We start from the raw sequence: 26,231 nt of genomic DNA, 5'->3' as shown, positions 1-26,231 counted from the left end.
TTCAGACACTTGATAAAGTGCCCCATTATGTTATATTATAAAAATTGGAAAAGTACATACAGCAATTTTGCTGCCCTGCTTATGATAGCAGCTAATCTGCAGCAATATGCAGTGGTAAAGTATATGAGATTGCAATGCAAAATAAAATGCTGCACAGGGATTATGTTTTTAATTCTGCACAACATAAAGGTTATGAGCATAAACCTAACATTTATCAAAACCAGCTTAACCATTTCTAGTCATGTAGGCTACAGATCTAAATTAATTTAAAAAAAATGTCAGTCTCTGAATAAACAAGGCATCTTGAATCACAAGGTTTTTTGCCATTGTTACAGAGACTAGTCATTGTACTGTAGACGCTCTTCAAATTTTAGATCTCTAAATTGCTTTCTTTATTTGCAAAAGTACAGTTTTGCAGAAGATAATTTTATTTTCTGTCAAAAAATGATGTACATTTATAAAAATGCTTAATGACTGTTCTTTTTTATAAAAATGCATTTACAAAATAGATTCTAGTCCTCTTCCACGTTCTCCAAATTGATTGCTTCAAGTTAAAAGGAATCTGTCAGCTCCTTTTTTTATCTCTTAAAGGGGTTTTCCCCACAAATGAACATTCTCACATTTCAATCCCCTATTGATGTTAACATAATAAAGATCATTTTATAACCCCTTACTTTACAATTTTACTCATTGTTATTGCTGTTTTAGCCCCTATCACTCCCTAGGTTGCTCAGTGCAAAATCCCAGGGTGTGGGTGGTGACTCTCTAAGCAGACACATTGGGGCACATTTACTAAGGGTCCGCAGCCGCGAATCCGTCGGGTTTTTCCCGAATATTTCCTCTTTGTGCTGTATTTCACGGGATTGTGGCGCACGCGATCGATTTTTGGCGCAATCGCGCGCGACAGAAATCGGGGGGCGTGGCCACCGGACAACCCGAAGGATTCGGAAAAACCGCAGAATTTAAAAAGCCATTTGTGTCGCAAGATCAAGCACTCACATACACCAGAAAAAAGCAGGTGAACTTCGGCGGACATCGGCGCAGCAGCGACACCTGGTGAATATCGGCGCACGGACCTTAGTGAATCCCGGCAGAACCCGAATCAGCGTTGGAGAACCCGCCACTGGATCGCGACTGGACCGGGTAAGTAAATGTGCCCCATTATGTCTATAGACTTTTATCTGGCTTCTGACATTGTGCCAACAACGCTGACACATAGAAGGAGAGATGATGAGATGCATGATGCATGTTGCCTATTATACCGAGGCATGACAGACAGAGGCATGACAGACTTTTACACTGCCAGAACTGCTACATCTCACAGATATGCGCCTGCTTGTAGTTTGTAGTTTCTCTCTCCTCATGATGAGTTTTCTGGCAGGAAGTGATCAGTGTAAGCTCTGTGCTAGGACTGCAGGGTGAGTCTCTACAGGCTCAGAGCAGAAAGACACAGAAACTCAGCAGCACAGCTATCACACAGGAATCCAAGATGGTGGCCCGACTCTAAGTCAGAAGTTACAGGGTCATGTCTAGGGGCAAGTGAAATTGTGTACACCAGGACAGATAGAGACAGGTTGGACATATATATCAGTAAATCCCTTTTTTTTCGTTCATAACAGTGAATTAGAGACCGTGTTATTTTGTTATCCTGAGTACATTTAAGAAACTTGCCTTCATAGGAATACCCCTTTAACGCTGAGGCCCATTTTTTTCTTGTGTTCCAGTTTTTTATCTACTCAGCAATTCAGAGGCAAGTGGTTGGGGCAGAGAGGGAACAAGGCAAACCAGAGCAAGAACATTTTGGCCCTTCAGATGTATTCTAAAACTGGTTAAATCTAGAATTTTCACTAGTGTTGGGTGAATCTGTTAAAGTTCATTTTTGGCTTATTTAAAAAATCTGTTTGGGTCTCAAAGCGTTCCAAGAAATCTTTTTATTTTTAACAATGGATTTTTGTTGAATAATGATTTAGCTGTATAAACATTAATAGTGACAAATCCATCAACATTTTGCAAGTTGTACACCACACAGGGCATGGTTTACCTACGTACACAATATTTCAATGTGACTTTCTAAAAACGAACAATTTTATTAACAAATAAACAATTGTCTCAAGCTCACTCAAGCAACATGGTGGCATAGAAACTGGAGGTACATTTCAGAACAAACCGATAGACATGCCAAATATATCAAACCTTATATGTCATTGATTAAATACAATCCAAGCAAAGCTCAACCAAGATTTCTAGGTTTTTTTTTACTGTATTTAGATTCTGCAGCAAAATATCTTTATCTTTGAACCAAAATGCATGTAATCTAATCACATCTTTAACAGCGTTTAGTAAACCCTATATATTAAATAAAGTGTCTGTATCAAGGTTTGATTTCCATAATTTTTATATTTTTACTGAAATGCAAAAAAAATTACTGACAGGCCCCCAATTTGTGGTCCAAAAATTCTTTCTTAAGCCACCAAAAATTTGTTTAGGCTGTGACATCATGAATGCCAAATATCACGCCAATGGGTACACTGTCACCACTACATGTGGCCTAATCTCCAGCACTGGACTTTACTGTATCTAAATATTAGGTAAAGGCCACACCGGATAAAGTAACATGACAGAAGCATTCGAAATCAGGTGGCTTTTGCTACAAATTCCTTCAAATTCATTTGCGTTTTTTTTTGTCATTATAATAAAAGTAATTCAATAATAAAAAACACAGCTTTTAAAATTCTTATGAAAGAAAGTGTTTCCCAGAATTTCGGTTGCAGTTTCATACAGAAATAAAGAGATGTATGTCACCTGTTTTGACAGATCTGAAAAAAGGGAAAGCTTATACCACTATCTTATCCAAGCTCCACAAAGGGTTACATGATTTTGTTAAATGGAAACTGATCCACAAATATGGACATTTAATACCTGCATGGCATACATATTTTTCACATTCTTATAGATATCTACATCGAGGTTTAGACTGAGAATATGGAAAGAAATAGGACCTTCTCTGAGTTTTCTACATTCTTACTTTCTGACCCTAGTCACAAGCCTTTTACTCAGCCAAACTAGTTCCCTACTCTGTATAGAGACCTAACCAGGTCAAAACAGTGCTGTCTACAGTTGGGAGGCTGTTCCTTCAGGAATAGATATACTGGTATGGTTTTAATCCTGCATCATGTCATAAGGCCTCTTGCTTGATGTAAAGGGAGCTACCTTACAATGTAGCTACAAGAGGCGTGGTTTTCCTTATCCCATCCCGGTAAACATATTTGCATATTTTCTACTGTCTCTACGGAGATCCATTAAAAACTGGCTAGCGTACATGGATCTATTAAAATTAATGCTTTAGTGTGCCATTCACAAAAACATAAAGCACACAAATAAAAACTTGTGCAAGTAGACCGCGACTTTAGCTTTAGAATTTGTTTTTGCCACCTACATGGTAAATGTCTGACATTTTTCATACACGTCTCAGAATAAAGATTATTTTCCATAGATTCTTCAACTTAACTTTCTGTGAGTCAAGGTAAGTCTAAATTGGAGTTTCCGCAGCTGTGACTTTTCTATACATTTACAGATTACTGCTGTTTATTCCTGGCATGGTGACAGAGGATTTAGATTTATTTTTGGTTTATAGAAGTAAGAGCATGAATGCCAACCTTTTCATTTCTATGCAATAGCAAGTATAAAAGACACAAAACCAGCAGCTATAATTAACGTACAGTAATTTTTACTAACATTACATTAACAAAACTACAATAAGACATCTGGCTTTTTTGGCACTTGAAACTTTTTTGCTTTCCATTGTACTGTAAAAATGCCAAGCTTGATGCTATTATGTAAGATACAAGACATGAGTTTAACTGATAAATTCTTAGATTTATGATTATATTCTGTATGTATTTTTAATGCAAAGAACAAATCTTATCAATGTATGGATGTAGGTATTGTTTACATTTTTTTCAATCAAAGTTTTAAAGTTACAGTAAAAATTGCATTTTCAGAACAGTTTATTTTTTCACAACGGTGATAAAGCAGGACAATCGGACTCAATTGAGTGAGGAATTGGGGCTTAGCAAAGAAAGGGTGGCGCTTTTTCACAGCAGACAGGCTTAAGAAACCACACTTATTTTTGTCACAACGTAAGACAACTAATACTTGGTATAAACTAAGAGTAGACAGTCTAAATCCCACCACTGTGATAAATCTGGTGTATTTCAAGACTCTCTAGTCTACGTTTACTGAGAAAGGATTAGTAAATTAGTCCCTTTGGGTAAAGCCAGAGGATGTAAATTGCTGGAGTGCACAGTTATAGGTTGGTAGATAGCATGGCTTTAGTTTATGATTTAAGGAAAACAGCTTAATCCAGATGTCCATAGGAATGAGATCCTACATATAAATTACTTTCAAATAATAGATAATGCATTCTAGTTCATTTGTGGGAAACAGTCAAAGACTGTTAGAATTGTCACTTGTAGCCATCTGCATAATTTATCTTAGTGGATAGCTATTGAGATATTGGCATTTTACAATATTGATTTATAGCTCTTTTCAATCACGTTGCAACATTTCATGTCTGCCATCTGAATTGAGAGTTTGCATATTTATCTTTGTCTATTTGTTGGTTCTATCTTCGTCCACCTGTATCATTTTTGTTCATTGACACAATAAATAAATAATTAATAAATAAACAAATCATAGACAATACATTTTTGTAGTAAAATTAAAACTTAATGGAGGGAATATATTACTGACATGTAACGTGTATGTATGTATGTATGTAACACCCCGGATTGGTACTAGCACTGATCGAAGATGTTAACCCTTTGATCGCTGCATCCCAAAGTGTCTGATCCACTGTTGGAAATACAACATGATGTAGCTTGAGACAATGTAAAGGTCTTTGTGGACAGATGGAGAGCTACATTGCTCCTAATAAAGATTGTATAAACAGCCTGCATGTGATAACAATGGACTGTGCTATTATACCTGGAGGCTAAGGCCATCCTGACAAGAAGACACTGAGCTGCATGTCATTGCCCCCTGTGGATTCTCCCAGATCTGGGGGGAAACAGACTTTACAGAAATAACTTGTCCTGCAAGTTTGTGTGATAAAAAGATATGAAAGCAAGGAGGCCACCTATCGACTCTACATAATCATTGGATTGGCCAAGACAGTGGTGGAGGTGGTATGGGGATGGGCTATGTGTGTGAGCTATGTGTGTATGTATATAAGATGGTATACAGATGTTTAGTTAGAGCACTTCCACCCCTACCCTCTCTCTCTCTCTCTGTCCCTTAGTTCGTTTACCCTCTATGTATATTTCCCTGTATTGTATCCTTAAAAAATCCCCTATAAAGATCCATTGAATATTGTTGTTAATTTAATATTAACTGGCACCCCAAAACCAAGCAGATTTTGCATCCACCAATATCTAAAAATGGGTATTCCTGGCAGTGAACTCCATAATGGAAAGCGCTGCCCAAAAGTCTTTTTTGTCATTTTGCTAAACATAAACAATTGAATAAAAAGTGATCAAAATGTGGTACAGACCCCCCAAAAAAAGTAGCAATGAAAAATCAACATGATGTCCCGCAACAAAGTACACCTTACATAAAGTATAAAAATGATAATTCGTATTTGGATATGGAAAGATTTAATTTTTGTACCTAAGGTTTTGAATTTTTAAAACTTATTGAAACCAAATAAAACATATATAAATTTGGTATCTCTGTAATCACACTGGCAAAAAACAAGTGTCAGTTGGACCGCCCAGTGAAAGCCATAAAAACAGAACACACAAGAAAATGGTGTGTAAGCGTTTTTTCATCAAGTTCCCTGCATTTGGAACTTATTTCCTGCTTCTCAGTACACGCCATGGAAAATTAATTCCGCAGTTGGTTCTACCAAAAATTTGTAAGTTCAGAAAATCTTGTGAAAAATAGGGGCCTGCATATGTTCAAAGAGTCTGTAGGTAACGTGCTGAGGAACTTTCTTTGCAGAAATAAAGATAATCATATCTCATTACCTTCCATAAGTAGATCTGCTTTGTTCCTAGGTGTACTCGAATAAGGCAAAAGCCATGGACAAAAAGGCCACAATTTTTTTTAAGAAAAAAAAATCTATGTTTCCCTAATCTCACAAAACTCCTTTAATGCACCCATGTAATTTTAATCTTATCCTAATCCCATCACCTAATATGAATGAAAAATATTGGTTTTAATTTACATTAAAGTACATTTAAAGAATAGGAAGTACAATTGGTTATGCAGAAAACAAGCCCTTATAAAACTCTGTACATGGACAAATTAAAAAGTTATGGATTTTTAAAGAAGGAGAGACAAAAAACAGAAAATTCGAAAAAAGGCATCAGTGGGAAGAGGTTGATGTTTTAGTGGCCGGAGTTTTATTTCACTTTAAAGTAATAATTCATAGACATTTTAGAAAACAGAATCACAATATGAACTTCTAAACAATGCGAATATCCCAAATGAATCGGTAAAATTGTTTTCACATAAAAGTCACAATCCACCATATACAATTTTAAACAAATGATGCAATGCATTCTGTACATGATTTATAAACGGTATTGTATACACCTTGTAAAGCACAATGCTGATATGCTAGGCCACCTGTGTCTTCTATTATGTTGCTGTAGCTTTCTTTTCAGACTGAGCCACTGGGGCTCACTGCTTATTGTTAAATTATTATTATTATTGTTGTTGATGAAATTGCTAGTGGATGTTTCTATTTTTGATTTCTATTTTTTAGTGTAGTTTGATGGAAAAGCCTTGAAGCCATTGTAAAGACATGCCGATTGAAGAACAGTATGCAGATACGCTATTACCTGTTGACCTTGTATTTATCCTATTTGACACAAAAATACCATATGCGTTGCCTATTGAAATCCTTACTTTTTTTGAGCTATACCACGCCAAGAAATAAAGTCTTCAACAAAAGGATGGAATAGATCATTTGAAACTGCATTCAGCCTTACTTATTATATGTTTCAAGTCCAAATGCCGGAAACACAACAGTGACAATTTTGTAAAGCAAGGCAGCAATTGTGGTGAGAATTGAGTTTATTTTTTGCAGCGTCCTTCACACTCCCTTGTGGACTGTGCACTTGTAAACAGTTACATATGACAGCACCCAGCTGGGAATGCACTGCGCTCGCTGAAACCAATTTTTTTTTTACCGAATACTCTGTAGAAGATTGTTACTGTTGTTATCTGCCTGCTACCAGATGTTACAAAAGCATAATGAAATGCGAAAATAAAATTAGTAAGATAGAAAGTAGTGTTATCCTTTTACAGTTCCTATTTCCAGTACGTGTGGTCGAGTCACCATTAAGGTATGATAGACAGGGTGACCATTCATGGGTTGTAAGTTATTTATTCCACAACAGACGGACCAATCCATCTTCTCATAAGCAAGCATCTAGATCAGTGATGGCTAACCTATGGCACTGGTGCCAGAGGTGGCACTCAGAGCCCTTTCTGCGGGCACTCAGGCCATCTCCAGAGATGACTCCAGGCATCTTCCTGCAGTCACAGACAGCCCAGGACTTGCTGTGCACAGAGGTATTTTAAAGTGACAGCTCTACCTGGGACTATTTTCTGCTTTATTGGTGTCCTCAGGAGCTGGTATCAATGAAAACTGTGACTGAGAAGGGAGTATAAACCACAAATTACATTTCTGTGTTGGCACTTTGCGATAAATAAGTGGGTCTTTGTTGTAGTTTGGGCACTCTGCCTCTAAAAGGTTCGCCATCACTGATCTAGATGATAAAGAAGCCATAGAATATATATATATATATATATATATATATATATATATATATATATATATATATATATATATATATCCATTAATTAGGGATGTTTTTGTAACATGCCCTATAAAAACTTAATCAGACTGAGAACAGATTGTACTAGAAGCCAAATTAATACTAGACTGTGGCTCAAATACCGCAGTCATTAGAGAATACTGTTCCGATAGAGTATTGTACTTCTTTACAGTAGGTAGGTAAGTATATGGCAAATTCATGTGTATGCCATGATTTAAGATTGCCCAACACAACATTGCCCAGAGGATCTCAATCTCTCTGTAGAATTGCCCCCTTCATATAGACCCAACTATTACGAAGGTTAATGACATACACACAGCTATGAAGTAAACCTTGATTGATCAGAACAGAACACCTTCTACTGTTACCTCAAGGTCCAGTTTTTATGCTCGCATATCAGTAAAATGGGCAGTTTGATCAGTGATGTTTATACTTCATGTCTTCGAAACAGCCATTCCCATCCATATCAAAAAGTATTGGGCAACCACCTTATTGTCAGTTTAATGGCTGTCCTTCCTTAGCTCAGCATTGTAGGTTTTTACCATTGTTTACCAAAACCACTGAACAAGACCTGTCATTGAGAAGTTGTTATGACCTTGTTGTCTAGCTATTCACAATTCTGCCCTTGCCAAAGTTGGCCAGATTCTTATTTTGTTCATTTTTTTTTCTGTTTCTACAAATTAATATTAAGAAGTTACTGTTCACTTGTTGTCTCGCTGTCATAGTTAAATAAACAAATATAAAAAAGTTCCATTGAAGTACACATGCTGTACGAGACTTGAATTGTTAACAGTATTGTGTGAGGAAGCCAGGATGATTTTTAATTGGAAAAGGGCCTGCATAATTCAGGAAGGATCTTGTTTTCTTCAAAATACTGTTTATGTAAATGGCGGTGACAAACAAAATCAAAACTAAGTTGAAAATCAACATGACATTTGTGTTCCAATTGGATGCTTCTTAACATGTGCTGTGTGGAATCATTCCACCATGACAATCAGGAAATCATCAGCACATCTTTAATGAAGGCTGTCTTTGTATTGCCTTTCTGCATTATTCAAGGACTCTAGTCCTAGGTCAGGTACAGTGCTGCAAAATTAAGAAAATAAGACAAATAGAGAACACAATATATTTAAAAAATATATCTTATTGGCTATCCTTTTGACTGCAATTTTTAGGGACTATATCACCAATGGATAACTCATTTCAATCAAAACAAAACCTTTACTAAATATTTTAAATATATAATTTGGCTATACTTTGGTTGCCAACTTGGCTCTGTTCTGTTAACAGTATTTAATGCTTTACATGAGTTGTGATATGAATCCAATAATGGCTAAAGTGTAATTGAAACAAACCCTACCACTAATTTTACAAATTTTAGTTTATAAAAAAGAATGTGAACTAGAGCCTGAAGTATCCAATAATAACTTATTCATAGGTCAATCACATTTGCACATCTACAAACATAAATATTTTATAAGGATTGGAAACATTTCCAGTAATGAGGTTATTTTTTAAATTGCATTACTGGTATTTGTTATTAATATACAGTAAGGGGTGGATTAATTTATAACTAGGGGCATATTAAGGCTATCATGGGCCCTAGTGTGTATAAAAAGTGTGAGCCCCCTTACATCCCAGTATATAAATTTTTTTGCTGCAGTAAGTACACAACTAAATGTACATACTTACCTATAGACACTAACTAAATTATGCTAAAACAAGCATACACATCTTCACCAAGATACATGCGTTTTTAAGTAGCAACATGTATTTTACAATGTTAATTATTATCATATATGTTAAAGGAAGAACACATGGCTTTGGGGGAAAACCCATATACCCTTTGGATATGTTTGATTCAGATGCATAATCCAAATGTTTGCACTTTGAACTCCGATATTTGATAGTGGAACGGAGAACAGAACCCAGATATGAGCACATACACAAATACATACATATAGCTATCTATATACACATACATACCAACACACACATTCGAAGGTGTTTATTCACCAGGCGAAAGTACAGCAATGTTTCAGCTAACCCAATGTCTTGGATCAGACACGCCGTAGCCTGCACCCATCGGGTTGAACCCCTTTTCTTATTCTGTGCCGCCCACCCACACAGCAGTTACCCATAAACACAGAGATACACACATCTACCTATATTCACAAACATAAATACATACATACAGCACACATCTATCATTATACACACATACATATATTCATACACACAACTATCGATATACATATACTGTACATACATCCACACATACAAACACATCATGAACATACAGTTTACATATACATCCACATATGCATATACCACCACATACTAACATATACACAGGTTACACATACACACACATCATGCACTTACATCATACATATATAAAATAACGTTCCATATTGAATAGCAGCAAACTTCCTGCTGCTGATTAGATTGCTGAAGAGGGTTTGCACAGACATGGGCACCCTAGAAGTGTTGGTCCCCGGGTTACTGCCTATTATGCCCTAATTAGGATCTGCATTGACAATAGTAACACATTGGTTGTAAGATATGTGTTATTTAGTTGTTTTCCTCTTTAGCACATAGTGTAGAGTGCAATTATATGTGTAAATACTATTATTATGTGTTTACAGCCTTCTGGATATTTTCCACCTGGGTAATGGACAAAATGTTCTTAAAGTTATTAACAAAAAATCTAATTATTACATCAGTCATATGTCCTATGTTTCAAGTGGTCTTTTGCTTTGCTGTTCTAGATATGGCTTATTGGTGTTTTTTAATACACACTGATGATTATCAGTACTTTGGACAGATAGTGTGGAGTATAGCTGATGCTGGATATTCAATAGACTGATTGGAAATTTTGCATCCTTCTTCTGTAATTCTGCTTAGATTATCAGGGTACAGATTTATCTAGACTTTTATTTAGCTTCTGAACATTTTGCTAGTATCTGACCCAAAAGAGGGGAGGGTAGGAAGCAGAGAACACTACAGCTGTGCAGACAGGAGAAGCTATTTATGAGATGCATCTGACCATAGTTCACAGTTAGATCCAGGGGCAACAAAATTGTAAACACCAGGACTGATGTGTTTACAATTGTATCTGTAAGATAGGTTGAAATTATATCTGTGAAATGCTTTATTTTTGTTAATAACAGTGAATTAGAAAATATATCATCTTGTTATCTTAAGTATACTTAAGAATCTTGTCTTCGTGGGAATATCCTTTTAATAAGAGATAAATAGATCTAGCCTAACTAAAATATTTGTGGCATATCCGCATGATATGTCACTAGTGTGTTATATGGACAACATGCTTCTCTAGACACTATTTCTTCTGGTGGACACTGGCTACCACATGCCAAGCACTGACACACACCTACAAGTTAACAAGATTTTTACAAAACATGCAGCCAACAACAACTATCTGAAAACCACAACAAAATTACACGTCAACTAGATCAACTAAAAGAAGGTCTAAAGTAGGACTGAACCGTCCTACAACAAATCTGCTATAGCAAAAGATCCTGGAACATGTTAACGAATTCCCCCTTCTGTGTTTCTTCGGATTGAAAATATACCTTTATGTATATGATAACTGTTACAAAAATTGAAGTTGAAAACTTTTTCTTTTATGAAGGAAACTCGACAAGAATCTGAGATGTCAAAATGATAATTGACAGCATAATGCACTCATAATTTACAAATAAGCTCTTCTAAAAAATGTTATAGGCAAACAATAATTCTGAAAGCCATAAAAAAGAAATAAATCATTCTAATAAGGGTTTTAGATTATTATTTTTCTTTATTGTTAATTGGCAAGCATAAAATGGAAATTGAGTATTATAAAATGCACCATAAAGTTGCTACAGAATTTGTCGATTAAAAATGTGTAGTGACGTGTCTAGTATATCACAGCTATCGGTGGTAGAGAATGCAGTAAGTTTTAGTGACATTTGAAATCAACGTTTTTCTCTTATTCTTAAATCTAGGTACACCATTGTTATATTTAAAGTATACCCATCAGGGCAAATTTATCATGAGGCAGTTTTTGGACTGTCTTTGGGGATCTTCTGGCTTTGGCTTTGTCTGTCAGTTTTTTGGGTCAGATGTATCTTAGTGTTTTTTCTTTGTTTAAACATGTAGCGTTTGGTTTTTATTGAATTTGTCACAAAAGTCTCCAAATGTCGCAATCGCTTCCAAGCTACTTTCTATACCTGGTCAGTAGCAGTTGTACAGTTGTGCCAAAATTTGTGACTTTTTGTGACTTTTTAAGTTTCACATGTGAATTCAAGTGGTAACTCAGAGCAGTCAGCAGGAAACTAGACAGTGGCAAACAAAGGGAGACTGTCCTAGACACAAGAAAAGGTCCAAATGAGCACATGCACCATGAAAAGACGAGCTAACAGTTTGATACATGTTCCCCAGTATTGTAAATGAATCCATGAAACTTCAATAATATATCCGATTACCTTATATACTCGAGTATAAGCCTAGTTTTTCAGCACAAAAAATGTCCTGAAAAACCCAAACTCGGCTTATACTCGAGTCAAAAAAATAAATATATCTAAACTCACCTTTCCGGCGACCCCTGTATATCTTCTGTGCTATCTGTCTGGCAGCGGCGGCAGGCTATATACACTGGGGCAGGGGCTGGCAGGCTATATACACTGGGGCAGGGTCTGGCAGGCTATATACACTGGAGCAGGGTCTGGCAGGCTATATACACTGGGGCAGGGTCTGGCAGGCTATATACACTGGGGCAGGGGCTGGCTGGCTGGCTATATACACTGGGGCAGGGGCTGGCTGGCTATATACTGGGGAGGCTGTGACCAATGCATTTCCCACCCTCAGCTTATACTCGAGTCAATAGGTTTTCCCAGTATTTTGTGGTAAAATTAGGGGCCTCGGCTTATACTCGGGTCGGCTTATACTCGAGTATATACGGTAGGTCCAATTGGCATCCTATGATTTTGTTAGGCTCATTTCACACGACCATTCCTTCCCTCCACTAAAAAGGTAAAGAGCGGAGGTTTAACAGTGGTTAAAAATGTTTGAAGTACGTCTCCTCTATTTGAAAAAAACGCAATGTCATGAATCTATCATCCATGAGTTTTTTTCACATGGAGGAAAATTACTGCAGCCTCTGTCACTTTTTCTGTCCAAAAATGCCTGAATAACAGATTTCGGCCTAAACGGAACATAATGGATGCCATAAAATTTACATTGATGTCAATAGGATTTTGAACTAATACTTTAACCCCCTAAGCACGCAGGGTTTTTTCCCACATTTCTCGCTCTCCACCTTCAAAAATCCATAACTTTTTCATTTTTCTGTGTACAGAGCTGTGTGAGGGCTTATTTTGTACATAACAAATTTTACTTTCCCGTGATGTTATTTATTATAACTTTATAATTGTAACGAATATGCCCCGATGACATTCGGGGGAGCGACGATCAAAGGTAACATGGCGGCGCCCATGCGCTATGCTTTCAGTGCTGCGGGCGACTTTGTCAGCGGCAAAGAAGTGGTTAACACCCACGATCGGTGCAAGCACTGACCGAGGGTGTTAGCAATGGGTCTTTGCTGCGATATGGAGCAAAGCTATTCTCTGAATGAAGAGGGCTCAGCCCGTGAGCCCTCTTCATACACCCTCCATAACTCTGCGGCGGATATATCCGTTGCAGAGCATGAAGGGGTTAAAGCTCCATTCTTCACTTTTTAAATGGAGGGACGTTCATTTGGAGGACAGGGACAATAGTGTGAAGTTAGCCTTAGTGTTAGGCTATGTTTCCATGATTAGGTTCTTTGATGTAGTTTTTGAACTTGAAACCTGGAGTAGAAAATGAAACAATAAAGAAGCAACATCTGCAGTTTATGGAGGGGATAAACAGGATGCATCAAAAGTTTCTCTTGTTCTGTTATTTCTTCTACTGTCCTTAAACTTAATTGATGCCTGTATTATCTATAATATTTAGTGGATATTTATTCTTTTCATATAAAGTCATAGAAGTATGACCCACCTAAAAATCTCTTTACATCCGCATGCAATGTGATCACTAGAAAGTAGAAAGCAGTTTTATAAAGATAACAATTGCTGTAGATATAAGACAACATGTATCTCATCAAATAAGCTCCATCCAGGTGGAGTAAAAGTCTTGATAAAACTCAAGCACATAAAACAGTTTATCTATTGCGGAGACTTCCAATGTCCTCCCCTTGGTTACACCCCACACACCAGAGTTCCCATAAATAAGATTTATAATATTACATTTTGGCTTTAATCCCAGTATTTAATCTAAATGATATGCTCTCTGCACAAAGAGAATGTATTGCCATTAAACCAGTCATATAAAGCCGCACACTTTAGGCTTAGCTGCTTTTTCTCTGATAAACTAGTAACAATTATCAGTGTACTGAATACAAGATCTGCTTGTACTTATTGTTTGTATCCTACAAAAGACCATATATTTTGTTGTTAGAAGTATTATTTTCTTTCTTGCTGTTAGTATTGTGTGTAATATGCATTATACTAGTTCCTAAGAATTCATATATTCCTGTTCATTCTTTTCTTTTACTTTGTCTTACAACCGGCCATCAGAAAAAAAGAATGGGTTATACAACTGTAAATAACATAATAAAGCAAAATTCACCCTTAAGTGGGTGTAGTGATATACAATTATCCTTGAGATCAGAAAACCTTGCATATGTAAATATGATTGAATACTGGGTAGATTTACCAGGGCTTGTAATACAGCAGTATACAAGCCCTGAAATAGTCACAATTCCTGGATACAACCCCTGAAATAGTCACAATTCCTGGATACAAGCCCTGAAAAAGTCACAATTCCTGGTGCACACAGCATACAAGCCCTAAAAAAGTCACAATTCCAGGTGCACACAGCATACAAGCCCTGAAAAAGTCACAATTCGGGGCGCATGGCCAGGAATTGCGACTATTTACCTCCTTATGACCCATCTCCCTCTGCCTGTGTAATCTCATAGCAGCAGGAAGTGGAGGGGGGCCTGCTCTACTGATTGTAGCATCCTGTGAAACTACAGCACTGAGGGGCTTTGGTAACATACATATAAGAGTTGATTGTAGAAGGGAGGAGGGCAAAGATAACAAATATAAGAAGATTAGCACAGTCACGTGTCCCTATCCAGTTTATCATTCTTGCTTTTGATGATAGATTTCCTTTACATTTCTAAGCTCACTCTGGTGATGCCATAAATATTTAATCTAGTGCCCGTGTAGGTTAGAGCTAGAAATACATGACCACATTGCTACTGAACGTGGGCTTTTTAGGCCCCCAGCTGTTTTTATCATGTACTCAGCAGTGTTTGTGTTTTAAGTTACTCTATTTGTAGTCAGGGCTGCTGGTGTGGGTGCCAGGGGATGGATCATGCCATGTGAGGATGTCATATGATTTTGGGAGGGAGTGATATAGCCATGGCATCATCGCAGGTACTTCTGAGGACAGTATACATTGTGAGCTCATTGCTGAAGGACCTGTGATAATATGATATTGGCAGGAAGTCTGACTCATTTGCAGTCTCTTTATTTTTATAAAGAAGTTTGCAAAGTGTAGAGCTTGTGAGACACAAAAATCCAGAGAATTTTACAGTACATCACCTAAAGGAACTAGAGCCAGGAGAAAGAAAATGAAAGCATTGTTTCATTTTTCCAAGAAACTTAGAGCAGAAAATTGAATGATATTGCACCACTTGTGGGAAAATGTCTGTAAAGAACATTCTTCAGAAAAGATAACATGTGAAAAATGTTTGGACCAATAAAATTTAAATGTAGCTACAGCTAGATTACTCTAGGTTTGCATACTCTAGGTTTGAGTGTTTTTTCCAAAAAAAAATGTTTGGTGTTTTCTACAAAAACTTTATAAAATAAAATGTTGTGCATTAGTCATATCTTATTTTGCAATTTTGAAATAAACTTGTAAAAGATATTTTATGTGAATTTCTCCATATGATTTGCCCCCATTACGTAAAAGTGTAGATTTGTAACGTCACACATTCTAGGGTTAAGATCTCCCAATCTGAAGCATTAACAATGGATCAAAGGTATGCACCAGCTGAACAGGGAGTTGGAGAGAGGTAAATATCTTTTTACCCCAAAAACTGAATTTCATGAATAAAATTAATAACTAAAATAAACTTGTTGAAGACCTGACAAGTCTACCATCACAGATCATCATAGATCCAGGCACTGTGACTGTGGTAATCGTCTTCATGGCTCCTTTTCTTTTAAAATCAACTTTTAAAATTATGCTAATGAGCCAAAATGGTCTGGGGCGTTACTAGAGCCCCTTTATGCTGTTACTTTACAGACCATTGCACTGTATTACCTGCCGCCCTCCCTCTGTACTTACTAAATCACTCTTATAAAGAGGGGGTGCTCTTGAAGAGCCCTCCTTGCAAATTAGCATCATTTAAATATTTTATTTTTGAAGGATGGAGGCCATAGATAAAAAAATATAAGATTACCTTTGAGTAATCGCCCCTGGCTTATTATTCTTGATTTTGATTGTAGATTTCCTTTAAATTTCCTTAAAAACTGAAATTTGACTTTATTTAAAAAAAAACATTTTTTAGAGTCATTTTACACTATTTCCATTATATCCAGGTATTCACTTACATTCAGATATGTCCCATGGTTCCCAATTCTGAAGCCACGTCTCTTTTTAGCCCTCAGTAATAACTTTCACAGTGAAGGCTGCCACTGAAAAGGAGTTCTTTCTGCTACAATAGTTAACAATTACATTTCATTTTTTAAATTGCTTTTTTCCACGCTCATTAAAAAGTGATTAGTTACTTTCTGACTTGAAAGAATACATATTTGATGGCTAAAAAGGACCTTTATATGGACTTATACATTTGACTGCTCAATTTATTAAGAGCCAGAGGTTAAAGTTATACTATTCTATTTGCATTGGTCAATGTAAACATAGTAAGATGCTTGAAGTCTTTCTCAATAATTGTAACTTTCTGTTATACAATTGGTTAGATCACAATAGAGAATACGATACAACCTTCATAATATTTAAATAGTAATTTTTCATTGTGAGTTTGGTTAGTATCTGTGAATTTGTGTTAAAAATATTACACAGACTTCCGGTTCCGGCGCGGGGATGTAAGGCAGCAGGTTCGGAGCTCGCGCTCACCGCCCGCAGTAAAACCCGCAAAACAACCGCCATCCCGGCACTCACCCCAGCGCAGACACCGGACACCGAAAGAGGAGGGTACGGGGAACACGGAACCGCTGAAGTACAAGCGCCACAACGGTGAACCCGGCGGTAGCAGCAGAACGGGGAGGGAAGCCACGTGGGACGCCAGCGCCATTAGAGAGGGCGCCAGCAGCGGGGGCAGAGCGGAACAGCCGGCACTTAAACTGCCCAGCAAATACCTCGGAGCCTTCACCCAACAACCGGAGACCCCGAGAACAAAGCGACACGAGGTGAAAGACGTGCCAGCCACAGAAGTGGGGGAGGTAAGAGGCAGCGCAACAGCAGCCCAGCGCACCCATAGCTGAGACCGGTGGGCACGAGGCGCAACGGCCATAGTGCGCCAGAACAAAAGTGTCCCCAAGCGCCACACTAGAGATCTCCTAACCAGGAGTTAAACAGGAGTACAAAGGGACAAAGGGCACCGCGACTAACAGACAACGGGTTCTCCTCACCTTCCCCCTCACACACTGCTGAGCCAAAGAAAAGGGACTCACTGAAGCAGGCTGCTACACAGATACCAGGGCAGCCTAGCACTGTAACAGAGTCAGACCAAGCAAGTTCCCTCACTCGATAACCAGACTGGCTGCTACACAAACAACAGGGCAGTCCAGTTCTGAACCCATCCAGTAGCTCCTTACTCTAATACATGGACAGGCTGTTACATAGCCATCAAGGCAGTCTAACCGTATAGCACAAGAAGGGGCCTACAACTGATATCTGAACTTTCCCTGCGCCTGAGGCGGGCTGCCACGTAAAAACCAAGGCAGGCCTGACTCATACGCTCACCTGACTTGACTCACTGCTGACACGGTGCATGGAGAGATACCTACTAAGGAGCGCACAGAAAAGCAAAAAAGGTGACTCCCAAAAAAACACAAATAAACCACAGAAACGACAGAGGGCGAAAAAGATGTCTTCACAAGAAACCATAATAGGCTCACAGAATGTAAGTGAAAGAAACATTGAAGAAGAAGGGGCTGCTCCAGTAGCGACAAGCGCAGAAGATGCTCTACCAATTACTCCACAAATGAATTATCAACTGCTGGCGGCAGAGGTGGTGGCGAAATTGACCCCGGATATTCAAAAAGCCCTGGAAACTTCCATGCAGGCGGCAATACAGTCACTTAAAAAGGAAATATCGCAGCAGGCTACGCAACTGCTAGAAATAGAGCAAAGAGTGGCTATTACGGAAGATTCTCAAGACGAAATGAAACACCGCCTGGATGATGTCACACTGGAGGTGAAACGCTTAACGGAGAAATTAGACGATGTTGAAAACCGCTCCAGGAGGAACAACTTGCGTCTGGTCGGGCTGCCGGAGTCAGTCCCACCGGGAGAACTCCAGGCCTTTTGTGAGTTAGAGCTGCCTAAAGTATTGGGAGTGACAGGCAGGTGCAGAGTGGAACGGGCGCACAGACTGGGTCCGGATCCGAAAATCACTAACTCGCAGCTTTCTAACAGAGACTTGAATAAGATACGCCCACGTCAAGTCATAATGCGATATCTGGACTTTAATGATAAGACCGACATCATTAGGGCCTTTCGTCAAAGAAAAAGACCCCTGCTCTTCAGAAATTCAAAGCTGCTCCTGTTCGAGGATTATTCGGCTGAAGTAACAAAAAAAAGGAGAGCTTTCAGCACTATCTGCACAGCACTGGTGGAACAGCGGGTGCGATTTCAACTAGCTTTCCCAGCAACCTTGAGAATCTTTTATGATGATGGAGCTATGGGGACATATATTACACCTAAAGCGGCAGAAGAAGCACTCCTGAAACATCGTGTCCTCTCCCAATCTCAGCTTAGAGGAGAAAGCGGGAAGAGAACTACGTCACCCTCGCCACGCAGATCATCGAGACAACGCTTCCGAAGCCAGGACTCCAGAGCTTCCTCCCCAGAGACCAGCCACAATATCCCCCGCTCGTCGGGCAGACTTTGATCCCGGACTGTCGGTCTTGGTGGGGTAAGACTCACAGTGTCCCAGAAAAGGGCTACACGCAGAGAGGTCTGCTCTAGATAAACAGCGGCAAATCAGTTTAGAGTTACACAAAAGGTTTACCTACATTGGAAAGTTGCATAATTAGTTATGAGGGCAGTTAAGGCACGGGGGTGAAGTGGGCACATTAAACAGAAGTCGCTAGATACCAGAAACATAATCCGGGATGGCTGGTAAAACAGGGCAGGGAGCGCTAGCAGCTCCTTACACCTCGAAAAAAGAGAGGTCAGGAAGCTCATATGGGGGTACTTTTACAGTTTCCTTATAAGCGCAGTACAGGCGAGGAGGAAAGAAAATGTTTGTATTTTTTTGTCATTCTGTTAAGTTTGCATTGTATTGTTTTGTATTTCTTCATTGCCAACATATTCCAAGCTAAAATATTCCGTAACTTTACGCACTCACTGAACACTTATAGCCCTAGGGGGAGACTAAATAATCAAAGACAGAAGCAGTGGAGAAGGGGAGCCCATGACCTGTCCGCTCTAAACAGCGCGCATTGCACATTCATCTCAATCAACTACTGATAGGATAGTCAATTGATGAAAGTCATCACTTGGAATGTAAAGGGACTAAAATCCCCACAGAAAAGAAATAAAATTCTGAGACACCTAGGCCGGGCTCAGCCGGACTTAGTGTTATTGCAGGAAACACATCTAGGAGATGAAGATTTCTTCCGTCTCAAAAAATTTTGGGTAGGACAGGTGGTGGGCTCTCCAGCATTAAATGGAAAAGCGGGAACAATCATCCTAATTCACAAAAAGTTCACAGGCAAAGTAATAAAAGAAACCCATGACGAAGAGGGCAGGTGGGTACAAATTCAGGTAGACTACCAGGGCGAGACTTGGTCAGTATACAGTGTTTACGGACCCAACGAGACAAATAGGCTGTTCTACGGAAACCTGACTAACACCCTTACGAGTGACGGCAACGACCTAATATTAGTGGGAGGGGACATGAACGCGGCCCTGTCTCCGGAGGAAGACCGCAAACGAAACAGGCCACAACCCCACATAGCAAGACCACAGACGCGGCCAAACGATCATGCTTTTTCGGACTTTATAACACAGACTCGACTAAATGACGCATGGCGGTTAACTCATCCAGATGCCAGGGAATTCACCCATTACTCCCACCCACATGATAGCTGGTCAAGAATTGACTACATCTTGCTATCACATAAAGTGTGTCAACGGCTAATATTATCAGAGATAGGAGAACTAGTCATCTCAGATCACTCCTCGGTCCGGGTAGAACTCCACAATACATATCCTAAAGGCACAGACATCTTATGGCGCTTCCCCTCCTTCTTAACGAAGGATGATTCATTTAGTAAAATATTAGAAGGATGGTGGGACGAACACATCCTAGATAATGAGAACCATATAGAAGACCCCGGGGCATTTTGGACATCGGCAAAAACTGTAATCAGAGGTAGACTCATGGCATATGTGACAAACCTCAAAAAGAAGGTAGAAACACAGTATGTAAAAGCCAGCAAGACGTTGCGTACCGCCTATACGGCCTTTCTGAATGACGCATCAGAGGCACATAAAACAGCTTGGGAGGAGGCGAAATCAGACTATGACTTATGGCTCGATAGGAAGGAGGAAATCTACCGTCAATCCTTTGAGTCAGAACTTTTCCGCTATGGAAATAAGTCGGGGCGATTATTAGCTAGGTTAGCCAGGGGTCAATATAAATCCGCACACATACACGCACTGCGCACGCCAGAAGGTCAACAGACCACATCCCCAAAGGAGATAAATAACATCTTCCGGAGTTTTTACTCATCACTGTATACAGATAAAATCAATGGGGAGGGAGCTGCAAAATCCTACCTGGAGGGGGTCAAACTCCCGAAACTGACACAATCCCAACTAGAAACCTTAAATGCAGATATTACACAGGAAGAAATAGAAAAAATTATAGGAAATTTAAAAACTGGGAAAGCACCAGGGCCAGATGGGTACACGGCGGAGTTTTACAAGGCCCTGAAAAATAAGATAACCCCTATCCTAGTCCCATACTTTAATAACTTGTTGCGCGGAGAGACTCTTCCGACCCACTCGAGGACGGCGTACATAAAACTTTTACCCAAAGAAGGAAAGGACCCACTAAACCCAGGGTCATACCGCCCAATATCGTTGATAGACCAAGATATAAAATTATTATCAAAAATCATGGCGGATAGACTCTCGCACTACATGCCAGCATTGGTAGGGAAAGCCCAGGTGGGATTTATAAAAGGGAGAGCCGCAGTGACTAACATAAGGAAAGTCCTGACAGTCTTAGATAGGGTACAAACCTGCCCACAACCAGGAGAACATCCAGTCCTAGTGGCACTAGATGCCGAAAAAGCTTTCGACAACATCAGATGGCCCTGGATGTGGGCAGTCCTGGAAAGATTTGGGATCACGGGGAAGTTTCACACCTATCTAAAAAACATATATAACAAGCCGAAGGCACGCATACACACAGGGGGTTTTCTATCACCCACCTTTGAAATACATAAGGGTACACGCCAGGGATGCCCAATGTCTCCGCTACTATTTGACCTGGCCTTGGAACCACTGGCTAGGGCTCTGGAGGACTCCAAACTCTTTGAAGGGATTAGGGTCGGAACGCAAGAGGTAAAGGTGGCATTGTTTGCAGACGACGTCATTCTCTTTCTCTCCAACCCTAAACAACATTTGCAGGTGGTTCTGGATCACATAGGAGAGTTTGGAAAATTTGCAGGCTTTCAGATCAACATCTCAAAAAGCGAGGTACTAGATTTGATCCCGCACGGCAGGGGCTCAATCTGGCACAACCCGGGACCAGGTATCAAACTAGCAAGCACACATTTGACATATCTGGGAATTCGAATAGGTCGGAACCCAAATTCGGTTTATGCGCTTAATTATCCCCCCCTCATACAAAAAATTGTAACGGAACTGTCACGATGGCAACAGCTACCTTTAACAATGATGGGCAGATGCCACCTAATCAAAATGATCCCATTCCCGAGACTCCTATATCCACTACAGACGATCCCAATGCTTTTAAAACATGTAGATGCAAACAAAGTAATGAAGGCTTTCCAATCCTTTATTTGGAGAGGGAAGAGACCGCGTATAGCAGCACGAAAGCTGATGTTGGGTAAATGGGAGGGTGGAGTGAATCTACCTAACATAAGGGGATATAACCTGGCAAGCCTATTCCGTCATGTGAGGGACTGGCTTCATGGCACAGACCAGGTCTCAAATACTGAGCTAGAACAGCAACTAGCAGCACCCAGCGACCTAGTGGCGCTTCTACACACAAAATATACCCGATGGCCCACGATAGCAAAAAAATCAATAGTGTTGAGGGACACTCTGATAGCATGGAAAGAGGTAAGAAAGTTGTACAAACTACCCTTCCTACTCTCCAAACACATGCCCCTATGGAAACATAGGGAATTTACGCCAGGCATGGAAAGTGTACTATACCGTCCATGGAAAGAAAGGGGACTAAAGAAGGTAGGGGATCTGTTTCATGAGACAGAGCCACGCTGGCTTACCGAGCAAGAGTTGCAACAGAAATATGCTCTAACTGGCTGCATACCATTTACATATCACCAGATACACAATTTTTTAAGGAGTAGGGTGGCGGACATCACAAAGGAAACTACCGAAACGTCCTTTACCACGCTACTGGGAACCCCACAGAGTACGCGCTCCATCTCCATTCTATATAGGGATATAAAAAGTCAATTACTCCGAGGAACGCAACTGACAGTGGGTAGATGTTGGTCACGAAAATTCCCAGATAGGGAAGTACTGGAAGGGTGTCTAAAGGGATGGGCTAAGATACGCAAGTGTGTACAGAGCGAGCAGTGGAGAGAAACTTTCTTTAAAATCCTACATCATGCTTACTATGGTTTCAACCTACCCAAAACGCCTGCTAAACCAGACAGGATTACAGAGTGCCCAAAATGCGCCTCACCAAACACTGATGTATGGCATGGCCTGTGGCAATGCGAACAAGCGCAGCAATTTTGGAAGGCAGTTAAGGAACACATCAAAATTCACTGGAGAATTGACTTACCCATGGACCCACTACTTCTTATCTTGCATGACGAGGAAGGGGAGGAAGACAGGGATGAGGTTTTCACCATACGCTTAGACCTGCACGCATTTCTCTTGGTAGCAAAAAGGTGCATAATGGCACACTGGATACAACAGTCAATGCCCACAGTTACTGAAATTATAGCCCAGATGAGATACCTGATACGTATGGACAGACTAGAAACCTTGAGACACAAAGACAAGCAGACAAAAGGGTTTTTTAAGAAATGGAAAACTTTTATTGTTACACATATGGATAGAGCAGAAATAGTTGAGCTGGTCTCACCATTCCGCTTGACACAATGGTACAATACAGAACAACTAAGAGGCTCCCTGGGAGCTCTGCAGGTGTAATCTAGTAGGAGGTAATATCCATGGTATGAGGACACCCTCCTCTCAGGAAACAAGTAGCGGGTCCAATCACGACTAACAAGATCGCCTCCCCCTGGGGTACATCCCTTAAAAGCTAGAGGTCTACTTGCATGAGAATATTAACACAGTGAATCAAATCTGCTGGAATGTTGGAACTTGTTTCTAATTCTTGTTACTTTGTTTCATTCAAGGCATGTATATCCGATTACTCCATACTGTTGATATACTATGTATTTAATGTGTATTTAAAACCAAATAAAATGTGTTTTAAAAAAAAAAAAAATATTACACAATACAATACACATAATGAGGTTCATTTACTTAGGGTTGCGCTAGTCACTTTTGTCGGACTGTTCGACATTTTCAGGGATTGCATGGTTTGGACAGGTATTTAACAGGTGTCTGCGCTGGGATTGTGTTGCACCCAATCTGATTTTTGGTGCATCGGCACTGGCTTCCATGCAACACTATTTAGGGGCGTGTCGTCAGAAGGTCCGACTGATTCGGACTGAACGCGGGATTTAACTTTCAAATTGTGTCACATGCTCTAGCCTCAACATGCCCACTAAAAAGATGGTGAGCATGCTATATTTGATCCAGGTGGTAGTTTTCCTGTAAGAAGTGTCTATAAACCAACTTTTCAATCCCATACTCACACAAACAGCTTACAGTTAAAGGAAATCTACCATCAAAATCAAACATGATAAACTTGGACACTTGCTCATAGATCCAGGCACCATGACTGTGGAAATCTTATATTTCTTAACGATGACCATCTTATGCTAATGAGCCAGAAGCCCATCTATGCTGCAGCTTCACAAGTTGTTGCAAAGTTCAAGAAGAACTTCCCCCCCTCCCACATGCTGAAGTTCTATGAGATCATACAGAGGGTTGGGGATTGGCGAGCAGGTGGGATGAGACAGTGTAACAGCCTGTGAAGCTGCAGCAGGTAGGAGCTCTGGAGCCCTTCTGTATCATTAGCATAATTGTAAACGTTGATTTTACAAGAAATGAGGCCATGGCTCACATAGAAGATATTTAAAGTTACGTTGCCTGGTTCTATTAGTTATTCCCCCTTTTTTTATGGCATATTTCCTTTAATGAAGCCAATAAAGTTTCTAATGACTTAACTCCATAAAGATAGACCTGTCTCCTTACAGAACTGAATCATCAAGTGAAGATTTGTTCATTACTGATGTATATTACAAAGTTTACTATTTCATCTGAACTATTCTTTTCAGAAAAATGTAAAAAAAAGCTTCAAAGGTTTAGTTACTCTTTAAGGTTCTAGATAATAAGATATTTTTACATCAAAGCCAGCAACTTGGCTTTATGATCTTATTTCCAACAAAACTAATTAGAATACCCATCCAAACTGCAGGGCAACATTTGGCGGCACAGTTTACCAATAACATTGGCCAAACCGTATTGCAGGTTTTGGCTTGGCTAGAAAAGTCTTCAACTGAAGATGGGAAAAGGCAAATGTTCTGTAATCACAAATGAATTATTTTCTACTTGTTCCAGAGCGTTTGTGAAGTGACACAAATGGTAATAGAAAAAAACAACTAGAAAGGTTTACTATAAACTTAATAGAAATAATAATAATAATCGTTATTTATATAGCGCCATCATATTCTGTAGCACGTTACAAATTATGGGGGGACATAAACAAACAAAATAAGACAATGAAAGTCAAACACAGCCATGAAACAATCGGAGTGAGGTCCCTGCTCGCAAAAGCTTACAGTCTATGAGGGTAAAGGGGTGACATAAGAGCTTAAAGTCTAAGAGGATGAAGGGGTGACACAAAGGGTATAAGAGCCTGTATAATGGTCCAGTCATTCTTTATAAGGGAACAGAATAAAATAATTTAATAAGTAAAAATGCTGCTGCTTGAACCAGCCATCAGCCGCCATCTTATATACAAGGTCAAAGATCAGTAGAACTGCAAAAAAGTTATAATGTCCAAAGGGTGTAGGAAAGATAGGAATATGTAGTCATTAGAAGGTTCTGATAATTTTTTGGATGAAAACTCTCCATGCCCTCATTGCCTGGATACAGTCATTATTCATGTGCACACACAGCATATTTACATATGTTCCACTGTCAGACTGGACATGGCTGTTTATAATCACCTGGTGATAGATGTTGTGATCATACTGTATTTAACGTTTTAACTCTTGAGAAGACTCTTGCACTGAGCCGAAACTCGCAGTTGCCTTGATTTTATCTGGAATAATAAACAAGATGGGGCCTTTGTGGATCACTGTTGCCTAAATCCCTATGATGTTCTTTCTAACGGGTGGAAACCTCGGACGCTTATCCCGTTGAAAACCACGTTGCATGCTGCACTTCATGGCATAATTTACATGCCGACTAAATGAGGCCATCAAGTTGAACACAATATGATGAGGTCTTACATGATATTGTGTCTACTCTACACTTGAATCTTGCGCTTTCTTTCTCTTTGCTCTTTCACTTGACCCCTGGTGAGTCATGCTTAGGTTATATATGTGTGATGTTCCTTCTCACAGCCCTATTATATGTAATATGAAACCTTAATAAAATGTAATATTTAGCTAATGACATTTTCAGTAAGTGCAGAGCTCCTGTACAACAACAGCGTGTGCAATTGGCAGGTTTATAGGAAATGGAAAAAAGATCTACAATGTA

At 39.4% G+C, this 26,231-nt stretch overlaps 1 protein-coding gene across 2 annotated transcripts in view; it reads left to right on the top strand.

The window, feature by feature from the left end:
* GALNTL6 (polypeptide N-acetylgalactosaminyltransferase like 6) overlaps positions 1-26,231 on the top strand; it is a 681,266-nt gene that overhangs the window by 58,929 nt on the left and 596,106 nt on the right. The window lies entirely within an intron of this gene.

The sequence above is a fragment of the Engystomops pustulosus genome, chromosome 1 (assembly GCF_040894005.1).
Source record: "Engystomops pustulosus chromosome 1, aEngPut4.maternal, whole genome shotgun sequence".
Classification (NCBI taxonomy): Eukaryota; Metazoa; Chordata; class Amphibia; order Anura; family Leptodactylidae; genus Engystomops; species Engystomops pustulosus.
This window is presented reverse-complemented; position numbering and strand designations above follow the sequence as displayed.